The 12,467-nt window shown below is 42.4% G+C and overlaps 5 non-coding genes across 5 annotated transcripts; all 5 read right to left on the bottom strand.

The window, feature by feature from the left end:
- Positions 1 to 41: 41 nt before the first annotated feature.
- Positions 42 to 123, bottom strand: TRNAL-UAG (transfer RNA leucine (anticodon UAG)). The gene has a single exon. It is a non-coding gene; the product is annotated as a tRNA-Leu (tRNA).
- A 2,908-nt stretch (positions 124 to 3,031) lies between these two features.
- Positions 3,032 to 3,113, bottom strand: TRNAL-UAA (transfer RNA leucine (anticodon UAA)). The gene has a single exon. It is a non-coding gene; the product is annotated as a tRNA-Leu (tRNA).
- Positions 3,114 to 7,977: 4,864 nt separating this feature from the next.
- Positions 7,978 to 8,059, bottom strand: TRNAL-UAA (transfer RNA leucine (anticodon UAA)). Its single transcript has one exon. It is a non-coding gene; the product is annotated as a tRNA-Leu (tRNA).
- Positions 8,060 to 8,767: 708 nt separating this feature from the next.
- Positions 8,768 to 8,849, bottom strand: TRNAL-UAG (transfer RNA leucine (anticodon UAG)). The gene has a single exon. It is a non-coding gene; the product is annotated as a tRNA-Leu (tRNA).
- A 2,484-nt stretch (positions 8,850 to 11,333) lies between these two features.
- On the bottom strand, positions 11,334 to 11,415 carry TRNAL-UAG (transfer RNA leucine (anticodon UAG)). The gene has a single exon. It is a non-coding gene; the product is annotated as a tRNA-Leu (tRNA).
- Between the last annotated feature and the right edge of the window lie 1,052 nt (positions 11,416 to 12,467).

Below are 12,467 nucleotides of genomic sequence, written 5' to 3'. Positions count from 1 at the left end.
ATCATAAATATAAGCTAAAAAGTTTCAAAGTCAAAATACACTGGCAGCAGTGGGATTTGAACCCACGCCTCCAAAGAGACTGGAGCCTAAATCCAGTGCCTTAGACCACTCGGCCATGCTACCTTTAACAGCATGATTTTTAAGATTCCTTATCTTAACTGAAAACCGCAAAATTATACAAACACAAAAGATTAAATCACATGTTAATTTGCATGTTAGCAAAATCATAAGAATAAGTACAAAAACATTTCAAGACCGCATAATACTGGCAGCAGTGGGATTAAAGCATATGCTAATTTTGTATGTTAGCATAATTATAAGAATAAGATAACAAGGTTTAACATAGCATAATGTTCTAGAATAGTCTGTTTAATCGCCGCATACTCACAGTTCCCCCGAGGGTCCATAGCTCTATAGGCTTCAGCAGCTCCACCCTCTAAGAACCCCACAAGATGTCAAACTCGCTCCCTTTCCGGGACTTCCATTAATCATCACTGATGCTCAAAGTCCTGGAAGAAGCCCTCAATGTCGCCTGCAGCCTCATTAAAGGGCTTAAAGTCTTTGTGGGACACTCTGGGGAGTTCCCTCATGGTGGGTGCTGAGGTTACAGTCTGTCTGGAGCTTCTAGCTGCTTCCAAAGCGATCTGCTCCAGCAATGCCATCTCCTGAGCTCTGTGAATGGACTTCCTCTTATCGTCTATGGTGGCCTCTTCTCCCAGAAATGCCAACTCCTCCTCATACCACACAACCCACTGACTTTTTTGGGTATTTACCTCCGGCTGCAGTCTTTCCTCCATTTGCTGTGAGGATCCTTCCTCAGTGTCATCTTGCAGGCGAACTCCTTCCAAAGCCTCAATTAGCTGCTCCTTGGAGAGTCCTTTAAAACGGACTCCTACTTCATGGGCCTTTGTTTGTAGGTTCATCGCAGTCCAGCTCTTGTACTCTGTGGTGCTGGTTCCCAATGTTGATGGGCCTTTGTCCTCCATTCCTTCTGCTCTGATCCCACTGCTGCCAACCAGTTTGTGACGGGGTGTACAGCAGAGCAGGAAGGGACAACAGGCCGAGGGATGATCCAATGAGATTTATTAAAGCAGGGAGCATACAACATCAAATATCCATAATGTCCTTCAAGTTCACCAGAAGTCCACAATAAGCCCAAGTAAATAAACAGATCTGGAGGTGCTTTCCAGTAATCCCGCACCCGATAAACGAAACAATAGTCCTTCCACGAGTCCAACAGAACAGATTCGGGGGCACCTCCCGATAATCCTTGTGTCAGCTAACAAAGCAATAGTCCACATGAGTCCAAGGGATCCCAAAACAATCTCATGAACGACGAGATATGTCCTCAGCTCAAGTCTCATCCCGTTCGCTTCCGCAGTCACAGATGGACGTGGGGTCTTGCCTCAGCTAAGAATCCCCACTCCTTCCCCTTTAAGGATCAACTCACATCTGATCTCAAAAATAAGAATGGATTGTCTGAGCTCCTGTGATCTGCCCATGAAGGGAGGTAGGGGTCACACCTTCTATTCAATGGTTGGGTCCACCTGAAGATTCTAGACTGGTAGGCTCCTCTTAGTCTATCTAGTATGTACATATGACTAGCCACCTGCTGTGAGAAAGAATGGCTATTCTTCACTAGTGGTGTTGACAAACCTTAATTACATTATAGCTTAGGGCTGCAAGTATTGGGGGAAGGAGACATACTGTTACAGGTGAACTCCCAGCACAAGTAATGGGGATTTATTATGACGGAATATAGGCTGAACTGGATGGACAAATGTCTTTTTTCGGCCTTACTAACTATGTTACTATGTTACTATGTTACTATGTTACATAAATTACAGCTAATAGAAACCAGAGAACAGTTACATACATCAAATGGCATATTATTCAAATACAGGACAGGGCAAAAGTACATATCATGACAGACATGTCTCTAAATATTAGATAAAAAACAATAATTCTATCAACTGTTTTTATCTTAACCAGAAAGAAAACACTTAAGCAAATACAAAAGAAGATTAAAACACATGTAAGTTTGTATGTTAGTAAAATCATAAGAGTAAGTTCAAAACAATTTTCAAGCACATATCATACTGGCAGCAGTGGGATGAAAGCACATGCAAATTTTGTCTGTTATCATAATTATAAGAATAAGAACAAAAGATTTTCAAGAACTCATACTGCTGAGTCATACTCAGCATGATTAAGTAGGCTTCCTTAGAGTAAGTGAAGTACATTTGACAACATTTAAAATTAGTGCATGTTGGAAAAAGGGCATGTCTCTAAACATTAGGAAAAACCAATGATTCTATCAACGGTCTTTATCTTAACTGAAAACCGAAAAATCATACAAATACAAAAGAAGATTAGATCACATGCTAATTTGCATGTTAGCAAAATCATAAGAATAAGTACAAAAACATTTCAAGACCTCATAATACTGGCAGCAGTGGGATTAAAGCATATGCTAATTTTGTATGTTAGCATAGTTATAAGAATAAGATAAAAAGGTTTTAAGGAACTCTTACTACTGGCAGCAGTGGGATTTAAACCTACAGGTCTGTTTTAAAATGGTTAAGTCTCTAAACAATAGGAAAAAACAATGATTCTATCAACTGTCTTTTCCTAAACAGAAATCCACACACTGATGCAAATACAAAATCATTTGAATTAGATCAAAAGGTTCTGAAGACCTACTGGCAGCAGTGGGATTTGAAAACACGCCTCTGAAGAGACTGGAGCCTTAATCCAGCGCCTTAGATCGCTCGGCCATGCTACCTTAATATACTATATGAAAAAAGCTTCCTTAGAGTAAGTTTAGTGAATTTTCCTACATTTTAACTTCTTCAAGGTGGAAAATGGATAGGTCTCTAAGCAAAAAGGAAAAAGGAATTATTCTATCTACTGTCTTTTGCAAAACAGCAAAGCATGCACTCATACAAATACAAAATAATAAAGCACATGCTAATTTTTCTATTAGCAAAATCATAAATATAAGCTAAAAAGTTTCAAAGTCAAAATACACTGGCAGCAGTGGGATTTGAACCCACGCCTCCAAAGAGACTGGAGCTTAAATCCAGCGCCTTAGACCACTCGGCCATGCTACCTTTTTTAGCATGATTTTTACGATTCCTTATCTTAACTGAAAACCGCAAAATTATACAAATACAAAAGATTAAATCACATGTTAATTTGCATGTTAGCAAAATCATAAGAATAAGTACAAAAACATTTCAAGACCGCATAGTACTGGCAGCAGTGGGATTAAAGCACATGCTAATTTTGTATGTTAGCTTATGTATAAGAATAAGATAAAAAGGTATTAAGGAACTCTTACTACTGGCAGCAGTGGGATTTGAACCTACAGGTCTGTTGTAAAATGGTTAAGTCTCTAAACAATAGGAAAAACCTATGGTTCTATCAACTGTCTTTTCCTAAACAGAAATCCACACACTCATGCAAATACAAAATCATAAGAATTAGATCAAAAGGTTCTGAAGATCTACTGGCAGCAGTGGGATTTGAACCCACGCCTCTGAAGAGACTGGAGCCTTAATGCAGCGCCTTAGACTGCTCGGCCATTCTACCTTTAGCAGCACGATTTTTAAGATTCCTTATCTTAACTGAAAACCACAAAATTATACAAATACAAAAGATTAAATCACATGTTAATTTGCATGTTAGCAAAATCATAAGAATAAGTACAAAAACATTTCAAGACCGCATAATACTGGCAGCAGTGGGATTAAAGCATATGTTAATTTTGTATGTTAGCGTATGTATAAGAATAAGATACAAAGGTTTTAAGGAACTCTTACTACTGGCAGCAGTGGGATTTAAACCTACAGGTCTGTTGTAAAATGGTTAAGTCTCTAAACAATAGGAAAAAACAATGATTCTATCAACTGTCTTTTCCTAAACAGAAACCCACACACTCATGCAAATACAAAATCATTTGAATTAGATCAAAATGTTCTGAAGACCTACTGGTAGCAGTGTGATTTGAACCCACGCCTCTGAAGAGACTGGAGCCTTAATCCAGCGCCTTAGACCGCTCGGCCATGCTACCTTAATATACTGAGAACAAAAATCCCAAATGCATAATGTGAGAAAACCGATTTCTGGTGAAAATACCACCAAGACAATCCGAACTCACTATCCGCTCAAAACAAATTATATTGCCAGGAGGAAGAACTGAGCATCGATGAACAATATAGATCAACTTTATTCAGAAACTTCACATAACATATCATTACATATCAAATATATTCAAATAATATGAACAAAGATGGCCGTTGGTGATAAGCTGAAAAACATAACCCCCATATCCCTACTCCCTCTCCTTATGATATCTACCCACCTGGGTATACATATCAGACCCCTGCCCACCCCTCCCAAAAAGAAAGGGGAAAGTAGGACACTGGACACTAGTATCGATCTCAGTGAAACCACACGTATGTCCACCCGGAGAAACATAAACCCATATGTGCCATATAGAATAATAAATTACAACCTCATAAGGTACCAGAAATAATAAAGCTAGCGCAGGGATAGTGCCAAAGTTTAACCGGTCTAAAGGTAGGTAGACAAAAAGTGTCAGTGTCATTAAGGTAACAGGTGAGAACCTATGCACACAGCGGTGCCATTGCTGCTGGCACTGTAACAAACAGATGGAAAATCATAAAACGCCAGCCACAGGACAAGGACTCACCTAAAACACGGGCAGGGTGGAGGGGCAGTCGGGAGGTGGTCCCCGACGCGCGTTTCGCGGCTACACACCGCCGCTTTCTCAAGGGGATAACTCTAAAATGCTCAAAAGGACCTTGAAATAGCCCCTGACCCAGGTCACATGGCGCCCGGCGGCCAATAACAGTAGCGCTATCGGCGCATGCGCACTGCGTCCGACAGGTCCCGGCAGTGCAAACGGGCGTCACAGCAAGCACGCAGATGCAGGAGAAGCCTGCAATCAGCGAACAAGCCGTGCAGACGCCCGTGCACACCGGGACAAGGCGGCACACAGCGCGATGCACACTGCCACTGATGTGAATACAAAATGGTGACTCTAGACAATCAGATGCAGTTGCACCGATCCGAAGTCCGCCCGCCTCACCCCCAGCTTCCAAAAAGAATCGAAATACCCATCAGACTCCAATCCCACAGTACACAAAAGTGGGACACGGAGACGCACAACAGAAAACATATATAACAAAACTATTAGAACAAATACAAAAACTGATAATAATAAACAAACAAAAAAACTATATTTCTGTGTTTTGGTTGACTGATACGGCCAACATGCTCCTTGCTTCATGCATGTATTGTCCGTCATGTTCACTTGCGCCGTAATCACAGTCGATGGGGTCTTTACATCATGGGAGGGATGGTAATGAGAATTCGCAGGGCCACAGGGCAATATAACAAGGAACACCTCTGGGCATCACATCACTCCGGTTCACTATTAGTATGAATATGTAGAAAAGAACAACAATTAAAATCACATAAAAAAAGATTAAAACAGCATAAAAACAACCACCCGACTGCAAACGGGTATGGAGGACCGGGTAGAGAGGATTATAACTACTGTAATAGCCTCAGGAACGCAGGAGGTACACAATATAGACAACCACACCATGAGCAGAAGGCGGAGCAGTAATCATAAGTAGGAGGAGAAACTCAATGCCTCATTTAGGCCATTTGGTGCCATAGTGCCCAGTTGCACTATCCATTTTGTTTCTTTTTGTGCCAAAAATTTCTTATTGTCCCCACCTCGAACTCCCAGATGTAAAACGTCAATACCTCTCACCTTTAATAATTTTGCATCACATTTGTGGTGCAGGCTGAAATGGCGGGGTATTGATTTAAGTTCAGCAATGTCCGGCACCGTCCTGGCCGCACCAATGTCCCGCACATGCTCACGGACCCTGACTCTCAGTTCCCGAGTGGTTAAGCCCACGTACACCATGGGACAGGGGCACGTGGCATAATAAACCACATTGGTTGTGCCACAAGAGATCCACTCCCTGATATCATATTTTTTAGTTCCATCCGTGGACATAAAGCTAGAGCATCGCAGGACATTGGTGCAGGCAAGACAGTGCCCACAGGGGAAGCATCCCACATTAGGCCCCCTTGTTCCAAATGGGTTGTTCGGGGTGGGGACATAATGGCTACGCACCAATAAATCGTTTAAATTTTTACACCTCCTCGATGTCATCTGTGGGTTAGGGCCAAGGGAGGTCGCCAGGGAGGGCTCGGTCTTCAAGACAGACCAATGTTTGGCAAGGATGGAGCGCATATTACCCCACTCGTGGTTGTAAGTTGAGATAAAACGAATGGGATTGGCCCCATCCCTGTTAGTCCGCTTAGCGGACGGATGTAGAAGAGTCTCACGTGGGGTTCTTCTGGCGCGATCATAGCCGTATTTAATAGATCTCCGGCTATAGCCCCGGGCCAGAAAACGGTCTTTCAGATCCGAGGCCTGTGCCTCGAATCTGGGCTCAGAGGAGCATATTCGCCGCATCCTGAGGAACTGTCCGACCGGGACGGCCCTCACCGTGGATGGGTCATGTGCTGATGACGCATGTAGAAGCGCATTGACGGAGGTCGACTTTCTGAAGACATCAGCCTGGATACGCCGAGAATGGTCGACCTCCAGGCGGATGTCCAAAAAATCGACCGCAACATCACTGTACACATATGTCAATTTTATATTAAACATATTATTATTCAAAGTACCCATAAAGTCCTCGAGCTGCCGGACGGTCCCGTCCCACAAAAAGAAAATATCATCAATGAAGCGATACCAGCACAGCACACGGGAAGCGGCCCGCGGGCCCTCGTCGCCAAAAATGAATCTCTCCCAGTGTCCCAAGAAGAGATTCGCATACGAGGGCGCACAGGCCGCGCCCATGGCTGTGCCACGCTTCTGTAAATAAAAAACGTCTTTAAAGACGAAAAAATTGTGGGTAAGGACATAGTCCAGCAGCTCGAGGACTAATCCACGTAGTGGGCCGTCCAGGTCGGAGGTCCCCAGGAAGAAGCGAGCCGCCTCCAAGCCATGGACGTGCTCTATGCAGGTATATAACCCCTCCACGTCAGCAGTGACGAGGAGGGTAGTATCGTCCACAAGGATGCCATCAACCCGTGCCAGGACGTCAGTCGTGTCCCGGACATACGACGGTAAAATTTGAACCAGGGGTTTTAAATAGAAGTCTATGAATCGACACGCTTGGTCACAAAGACCCCCAATGCCGGACACAATAGGACGCCCCGGGGGGTTGAGGGCATCCTTGTGGACTTTTGGTAATAGATAAAATGTTGGAGTCCTGGGAGACCTGACCATCAAGCCATCAAACACATTTTTGGGGATGACACCCCCCTCCAGAGCACCAACAAGAAACCTCTCCAGCTCCCGCAAGTAACTGCCCATCGGGTTGAAGGACAGCTTAAGGTAAGTGCAGGAGTCCCGGAGCTGGCGAAATGCCTCCCGCTCATATTTTCCGCTTGGCCAGACCACAATGTTCCCCCCCTTGTCCGCCGGCTTGAATACAACATCCCGCATTGATTGCAACTGCGAGATTGCCTGCCGTTGTTTGGCAGTTAAATTATCAAAAGTCCGCCGTGTCGATAATTTTTTAAAATCGTCACTGACCAATTTCATAAATATTTCAACCGCCGGACTTAAGGACAAGGGGGGGAACCTCGCGGATCTCGGCAAGACGAGATGTAATATACTACATGAAAAAAGCTTCCTTAGAGTAAGTTTAGTGAATTTTCCTACATTTTAACTTCTTCAAGGTGGAAAATGGATAGGTCTCTAAGCAAAAAGGAAAAAGCAATGATTCTATCTACTGTCTTTTGCAAAACAGCAAAGCATGCACTCATACAAATACAAAATAATAAAGCACATGCTAATTTTTCTATTAGCAAAATCATAAATATAAGCTAAAAAGTTCCAAAGTAAAAATACACTGGCAGCAGTGGGATTTGAACCCACGCCTCCAAAGAGACTGGAGCTTAAATCCAGCGCCTTTGACCACTCGGCCATGCTACCTTTTTCAGCATGATTTTTACGATTCCTTATCTTAACTGAAAACCGCAAAATTATACAAATACAAAAGATTAAATCACATGTTAATTTGCATGTTAGCAAAATCATAAGAATAAGTACAAAAACATTTCAAGACCGCATAATACTGGCAGCAGAGGGATTAAAGCATATGCTAATTTTGTATGTTAGCTTATGTATAAGAATAAGATAAAAAGGTTTTAAGGAACTCTTACTACTGGCAGCAGTGGGATTTAAACCTACAGGTCTGTTGTAAAATGGTTAAGTCTCTAAACAATAGGAAAAAACAATGATTCTATCAACTGTCTTTTCCTAAACAGAAACACTCATGCAAATACAAAATCATTTGAATTAGATCAAAATGTTCTGAAGACCTACTGGCAGCAGTGGGATTTGAATCCACGCCTCTGAAGAGACTGGAGCCTTAATCCAGCGCCTTAGACCGCTCGGCCATGCTACCTTAATATACTATATGAAAAAAGCTTCCTTAGAGTAAGTTTAGTGAATTTTCCTACATTTTAACTTCTTCAAGGTGGAAAATGGATAGGTCTCTAAGCAAAAAGGAAAAAGCAATGATTCTATCTACTGTCTTTTGCATGCACTCATACAAATACAAAATAATAAAACACATGCTAATTGTTCTATTAGCAAAATCATAAATATAAGCTAAAAAGTTTCAAAGTAAAAATACACTGGCAGCAGTGGGATTTGAACCCACGCCTCCAAAGAGACTGGAGCCTAAATCCAGCGCCTTAGACCACTCGGCCATGCTACCTTTAACAGCATGATTTTTACGATTCCTTATCTTAACTGAAAACCGCAAAATTATACAAATACAAAAGATTAAATCACATGTTAATTTGCATGTTAGCAAAATCATAAAAATAAGTACAAAAACATTTCAAGACCGCATAATACTGGCAGCAGTGGGATTAAAGCATATGCTAATTTTGTATGTTAGCATAATTATAAGAATAAGATAACAAGGTTTAACATAGCATAATGTTCTAGAATAGTCTGTTTAATCGCCGCATACTCACAGTTCGCCCGAGGGTCCATAGCTCTATAGGCTTCAGCAGCTCCACCCTCTAAGAACCCCACAAGATGTCGAACTCGCTCCCTTTCCGGGACTTACATTAATCAACACTGATGCTCAAAGTCCTGGAAGTAGCCCTCAATGTCGCCTGCAGCCTCATTAAAGGGCTTAAAGTCTTTGTGGGACACTCTGGGGAGTTCCCTCATGGTGGGTGCTGAGGTTACAGTCTGTCTGGAGCTTCTAGCCGCTTCCAAAGCGATCTGCTCCAGCAATGCCATCTCCTGAGCTCTGTGAATGGCCTTCCTCTTATCGTCTATGGTGGCCTCTTCTCCCAGAAATGCCAACTCCTCCTCGTACCACACAACCCACTGACTTTTTTGGGTATTTACCTCCGGCTGCAGTCTTTCCTCCATTTGCTGTGAGGATCCTTCCTCAGTGTCATCTTGCAGGCGAACTCCTTCCAAAGCCTCAATTAGCTGCTCCTTGGAGAGTCCTTTAAAACGGACTCCTACTTCATGGGCCTTTGTTTGTAGGTTCATCGCAGTCCAGCTCTTGTACTCTGCGGTGCTGGTTCCCAATGTTGATGGGCCTTTGTCCTCCATTCCTTCTGCTCTGATCCCACTGCTGCCAACCAGTTTGTGACGGGGTGTACAGCAGAGCAGGAAGGGACAACAGGCCGAGGGATGATCCAGTGAGATTTATTAAAGCAGGGAGCATACAACATCAAATATCCATAATGTCCTTCAAGTCCACCAGAAGTCCACAATAAGCCCAAGTAAATAAACAGATCTGGAGGTGCTTTCCAGTAATCCCGCACCTGATAAACGAAACAATAGTCCTTCCACGAGTCCAACAGAACAGATTCGGGGACACCTCCCGATAATCCTTGTGCCAGCTAACAAAGCAATAGTCCACATGAGTCCAAGGGATGCCAAAACAATCTCACAAACGACGAGATATGTCCTCAGCTCAAGTCTCATCCCGTTCGCTTCCGCAGTCACAGATGGACGTGGGGTCTTGCCTCAGCTAAGAATCCCCACTCCTTCCCCTTTAAGGATCAACTCACATCTGATCTCAAAAATAAGAATGGATTGTCTGAGCTCCTGGGATCCGCCCATGAAGGGGGGTGGGGGTCACACCTTCTATTCAATGGTTGGGTCCACCTGAAGATTCTAGACTGGTCGGTTCCTCTTAGTCTATCTAGTATGTACATATGACTAGCCACCTGCTGTGAGAAAGAATGGCTATTCTTCACTAGTGGTGTTGACAAACCTTAATTACATTATAGCTTAGGGCTGCAAGTATTGGGGGAAGGAGACATATTGTTACAGGTGAACTCCCAGCACAAGAAAATACATAAATTACAGCTAATAGAAACCAGAGAACAGTTACATACATCAAATGGCATATTATTCAAATACAGGACAGGGCAAAAGTACATATCATGACAGACATGTCTCTAAATATTAGGAAAAAAACAATAATTCTATCAACTGTTTTTATCTTAACCAGAAAGAAAACACTTAAGCAAATACAAAAGAAGATTAAAACACATGTAAGTTTGTATGTTAGTAAAATCATAAGAGTAAGTTCAAAACAATTTTCAAGCACATATCATACTGGCAGCAGTGGGATGAAAGCACATGCAAATTTTGTCTGTTTTCATAATTATAAGAATAAGATCAAAAGATTTTCAAGAACTCATACTGCTGAGTCATACTCAGCATGATTAAGTAGGCTTCCTTAGAGTAAGTGAAGTACATTTGACAACATTTAAAATTAGTGCATGTTGGAAAAAGGGCATGTCTCTAAACATTAGGAAAAACCAATGATTCTATCAACGGTCTTTATCTTAACTGAAAACCGAAAAATCATACAAATACAAAAGAAGATTAGATCACATGCTAATTTGCATGTTAGCAAAATCATAAGAATAAGTACAAAAACATTTCAAGACCTCATAATACTGGCAGCAGTGGGATTAAAGCATATGCTAATTTTGTATGTTAGCATAGTTATAAGAATAAGATAAAAAGGTTTTAAGGAACTCTTACTACTGGCAGCAGTGGGATTTGAACCTACAGGTCTGTTGTAAAATGGTTAAGTCTCTAAACAATAGGAAAAACCAATGATTCTATCAACTGTCTTTTCCTAAACAGAAATCCACACACTCATGCAAATACAAAATCATAAGAATTAGATCAAAAGGTTCTGAAGACCTACTGGCAGCAGTGGGATTTGAACCCACGCCTCCAAAGAGACTGGAACCTAAATCCAGCGCCTTAGACCACTCGGCCATGCTACCTTTAAAAGCATGATTTTTATGATTCCTTATCTTAACTGAAAACCGCAAAATTATACAAATACAAAAGATTAAATCACATGTTAATTTGCATGTTAGCAAAATCATAAGAATAAGTACAAAAACATTTCAAGACCGCATAATACTGGCAGCAGTGGGATTAAAGCATATGCTAATTTTGTATGTTAGCATAATTATAAGAATAAGATAACAAGGTTTAACATAGCATAATGTTCTAGAATAGTCTGTTTAATCGCCGCATACTCACAGTTCCCCCGAGGGTCCATAGCTCTATAGGCTTCAGCAGCTCCACCCTCTAAGAACCCCACAAGATGTCGAACTCGCTCCCTTTCCGGGACTTCCATTAATCAACACTGATGCTCAAAGTCCTGGAAGAAGCCCTCAATGTCGCCTGCAGCCTCATTAAAGGGCTTAAAGTCTTTGTGGGACACTCTGGGGAGTTCCCTCATGGTGGGTGCTGAGGTTACAGTCTGTCTGGAGCTTCTAGCTGCTTCCAAAGCGATCTGCTCCAGCAATGCCATCTCCTGAGCTCTGTGAATGGCCTTCCTCTTATCGTCTATGGTGGCCTCTTCTCCCAGAAATGCCAACTCCTCCTCGTACCACACAACCCACTGACTTTTTTGGGTATTTACCTCCGGCTGCAGTCTTTCCTCCATTTGCTGTGAGGATCCTTCCTCAGTGTCATCTTGCAGGCGAACTCCTTCCAAAGCCTCAATTAGCTGCTCCTTGGAGAGTCCTTTAAAACGGACTCCTACTTCATGGGCCTTTGTTTGTAGGTTCATCGCAGTCCAGCTCTTGTACTCTGCGGTGCTGGTTCCCAATGTTGATGGGCCTTTGTCCTCCATTCCTTCTGCTCTGATCCCACTGCTGCCAACCAGTTTGTGACGGGGTGTACAGCAGAGCAGGAATGGACAACGGGCCGAGGGATGATCCAATGAGATTTATTAAAGCAGGGAGCATACAACATCAAATATATATAATGTCCTTCAAGTCCACCAGAAGTCCACAATAAGCCCAAGTAAATAAACAGATCT

This window comes from Ranitomeya imitator, chromosome 4, assembly GCF_032444005.1.
Source record: "Ranitomeya imitator isolate aRanImi1 chromosome 4, aRanImi1.pri, whole genome shotgun sequence".
Classification (NCBI taxonomy): domain Eukaryota; kingdom Metazoa; phylum Chordata; class Amphibia; order Anura; family Dendrobatidae; genus Ranitomeya; species Ranitomeya imitator.
This window is presented reverse-complemented; position numbering and strand designations above follow the sequence as displayed.